This window comes from Amphimedon queenslandica, unplaced genomic scaffold (genome assembly GCF_000090795.2).
Source record: "Amphimedon queenslandica unplaced genomic scaffold, v1.1 AMPQUscaffold_13252, whole genome shotgun sequence".
Taxonomy (NCBI): Eukaryota; Metazoa; Porifera; class Demospongiae; order Haplosclerida; family Niphatidae; genus Amphimedon; species Amphimedon queenslandica.
Window position 1 is genome coordinate 77,860 of NW_003546512.1, and position 4,279 is coordinate 82,138.

Below are 4,279 nucleotides of genomic sequence, written 5' to 3' on the forward strand. Positions count from 1 at the left end.
TGAATATAGAAACAGGATCAGCCACTCCATCCAGTGGTATAGAATAGTGCAATGATGGTACAGCACCAGGTGACCCATATACTGATATTAGACAAGTGGAAGGAAGAGGATAATTAGCTTCACCAAACTTATCAACATCACAACGTAGAAACTATTGATACACACAATGTCAGTACATATAAAGCTCATTCCTTCCTACTTTGCATGAGTCCATGTGAGGCTCAATACTCCAACCAGTGAATGGTTTCTTTTGAGGAGCATCAAGCTTTAATTCAATATATCCATTATAATCTTTGAAACGAAATAGAGTATTTTGTCCTCTTTCAGCATGAGGACAGTCTTTTTTAATAAACTACAAATAAAGTCACTATAATTACAGAATATAAGCAGGGGTACCTCAAGCAGTGCACTGAGATCTTTGGCAGCAGAAAATCTCACCAAGTCTTCAGCCCTTTTCTCCTCATAATAAACCAGTCCAGCATAAGCCATATTCTCTACTATACCAGTGGAAACTACTACTTTACCTACACAAATATACATTAATTAATATTCACTGCATGTTGATGTACTTACTATTAAAATCTGAACTAATCTCAGTACAAGGTATTGGAGCAGTTTCTTCTTCATGCTGTGGTTCTTCATGATCCTTTGACTCTTCTACTCCTTCATTATCTTCCTCTTCATTTCCTTCCTCATGTAATGGCTCACCTCCAGTCTCCCCCTCTTCCTCTACTCCCTCATTACTAGTAGACTCTCCTATATAGTGGAATTGAGATTCAGTTCATTTTATACTAGTACACACTCACTGACTCATTACTCACCTTGTCCTCCGCTGCTACCTCCTGGTGGATCTTTAGTCTTATCAGAATCACTGGATGAATCACTATTACCATCTTCCACTTCCTCCTCAGTTTCCTCTTCTGCTTGTTCCTCTTGCTCCTCCTCCTCTTCCTCTGACTCGTCTCCATTAGTTGATGATTTGGGTAGATGTTTCTCCCCAACAATAGCTACCAAACAGAACTCTTTACGTTGAATGGATCCATACCAACTATCAGCTTTAAAATCTCCTCCCTCAACTATTGAGAACTGGTAAGGAAGACTGGGTGTGTTCATGGGAGCTATAGCAAACTTAAGATGACGACTAAGAGCTGGTCGTCCTGTTAAATCAACACAGTGCTGTATTTCTAATATGAGCCGTTTGAGGAGAGGCTTTGAGAGTGATACTGCATACACAGCACTCACTAGGACAGTATTAGGAGGAAACTGGAACTCTCCTCCTACAAGAGCAACCACTGCTGCTTCTACTGTCTCAAAGGACAGTAAGCTCTCCTTTTGTATCCCAATCCTTAGGCCATATTTCTCCCAATTCATCAGTTGAGGCATGTCTCCTTGAATTAAGAACAGCTTCCTCTCTGCTACCTGGACATCACTCAGACAATCCAATTTATCTTTTAGTTATACAAAATAATATACAGTGAGTACACACACACAACTGTATACACTCAGTCAGGGTTTCCCACAAAGCATATTAAGTGAGATAAACAGCATGAGCTTCATGAGCTGACAAGCACTAACAATACAGTACATGGCATTAGTAGCAACTTTAAAAACTTATAAAAAATCCAAACTTGATCGGAATTAGCTTTGACGTTGATACAACATAAGAACATATGTATCAGAAAAAATTATAATGAAGACTTCTCTTCTAGCTATTTTTGATGAAGGACCATTGGCCCAATTTTTGAGCCACTTAAAAAAATCATAAAAATACAAACTTGATTGGAATTAGCTCAAAGTTAATAAACAACATAAGAACATGTATACCGTATATTCTTAAATAGAAGCCGGATGCAAATAAACGCCTGGGTAGCAATAGAATTGAACTATAAATACGCAAATTTAGCTTAGAAGTGACTCAGTAGCCTTGTGGATGCTATCTGTAAGTTTGTAATGCTGTGTTTACACTACATAAGTGGGCCAAACCGTGCTGAACCAGACTGAGCTGGCCCTGCTGTACTAACCATGCTGGCCTGGTTTGGCCCAGCTCACTTTAGCTCAGTTTGGTTACTGTTTACACTATCAAATGAAACTGTGCTGGCCCACTTTAAACAGGGCTGGCTCAGTTTAAAAAGCTAGTGTAAACACAGTATAAGTCAAGTACATGAGGTCATGGGTTTGAATCCCGCTCTGTGCCAAAGTTTTTTAATTTTTTAAATTTTTTTCGAGGTCCAAATTCCATTTTAGGAAATAGACGCCCGGGCTTTTATTTAAAAATATACGGTATGCACCAGAAAAAATTAAAAATTCCCTCCTTGTAAAGTTTTTGAGCAACTGAAAATAGACTGACAAGAAGCTACATGAGCACTATGTCAGGAAACCCTGCACTCAGTCAGTCACACAATAATACTCTTACCCATTGAAGGGATCAGGTAATTAAATTGCAGTCCAATGGAACTAGTCACTTTGCTTCTCTCTTGTCTTTCCTTCACTAGTTTGGCTATGTGAAAGTCTTTTTCTTTAAGGTCTATAAATTAATAGAATATTAATTATTATTATTGATTGATGATGATACACTAACCAGTAATAATCTGTTTCTCATTCTGTGATTGTTCCTCTACTTGTGATGTCAGTTTAGATATAACTTTATCTTTCTCAGAAATATCAGTTTTAAGATTTTGAACGTCGTCTACATAATAAACATACTCATATAATACATGCTGTGTGTATAGTTAACTAACCAATAATGATCTGTTTCTCCTTGAGATATTGTTCCTCCTTCTCCTCCATATCAGCAACTTTGAATTTCAGTTTCTCATAATCTTCTACATAAATAGAATATTCTTGAAATTGCTGTTGTGCTTGTTGAAGCTGCCGTTGAAGATCCTGCTCTCGTTCCCTGGCCTGTTGAATTTCCCTCTCTCTTTCTTGTCCTTGTTGCTGTGCTTGTTGAAGTTGTTGTCTGGCCTGTTGAATTTCCCTCTCTCTTTCTTGTCCTTGTTGCTGTGCTTGTTGAAGTTGTTGTTCTCTTCCTTCAAGTTGCTGCTGTAGTCTGTCTCTAACTTGTTCCTTTTCTCTTCTCTCCTCCTGTAGTTCCCTTTCCCTTTCTTGTAGTACATCTGTCAGATGGTCTATTTCTCTTCTCCTTTCTTGTAGTTTCTCTTGATACTGGTCCAGAGGTATTATACTAGTAGACCAATCATTATTGCTAGTATATCCTATACAGTAACACAATAATTCAATTAATGACAAGTAAAAATGTACATTTATACATGTAATACCGTATAGTGGGAAATTTTGGAGGGGTAAAATTTGGCTAATTGCTAAATTTTGGTGATTGGCAGATTTTAATTTCGCAAATTTGTGGCCAAGTGCCATTGAGCATGCATATAATGGCTCAAAATGGCAGATTTTTATTTTGGCGAATGGCCATCAAAATGCCAATTCGCCAAATATAATTCACTCAAAGATTTCCCACTATACATAAAAGTACTACTGTATTATGTCAGTTAATAAAACAAAAGGCGACACTGTTAATTTATAATTATTATATTCAATATTTAAAAATTGTGTATATTCAATACATTTGTATTTAAATGTACTCACTGAGTTCAATAACTGCTGGATCACTTATTGGTGACCAGTCTCTCTCTCCTCCAAACACAATTATCCAGTTAGTGATTGGAGTCACACTCCAAACTGAGAGAGAATGATAACATCTCTTAGTGACCTTGTCTGGTATATCTTTCTATGAAAAATATATATTTGTAAAATAATTAATTATATTATATCATTTATATCATCTATTTACAAACCACACCCACAAACTATAAGCCACACCCTAAACCAATATAGTGTTGTATTATTAATGTAAACCATTCTTTCAGTAATTATTAATTATTTACATTATACAGTATAACATACATAAGTACAATACTTGATTACTAGTACATAATAATAACCAGTTATGATGTATTGTTATTATATTATAATATACTTACCAGTTCCTTCCATGATTTATTGTTAATATCAAATATCCAAATATCATAAGTACGATATCCACCCACCACTAGTAGGTGTGGTCCTGAGCTAGTGTTAATCAATACACTGGAATGAGCACGTCTTTCCTCAGGCCATTGTACTGATCCTCCAGGATTAGATAACTTTGAACAATTCTATAATAATAAAATATTAATAATTATCATAAACCACACCCACACACTCAGTGTTATGAATAATAATGCACACATACAATACATTATGTAATACTTAATGCTAGTTA

General features: G+C 36.0%; 1 long non-coding RNA gene across 1 annotated transcript; it reads right to left on the bottom strand.

The window, feature by feature from the left end:
* Nucleotides 1-2,507: 2,507 nt before the first annotated feature.
* LOC109584066 (uncharacterized) lies at nucleotides 2,508-2,872 on the bottom strand. Its single transcript, XR_002185827.1, has 3 exons — nucleotides 2,739-2,872; nucleotides 2,579-2,686; nucleotides 2,508-2,524 (listed from the first exon to the last, which is right to left on the bottom strand). It is a non-coding gene; the product is annotated as an uncharacterized LOC109584066 (long non-coding RNA).
* Nucleotides 2,873-4,279: the final 1,407 nt, after the last annotated feature.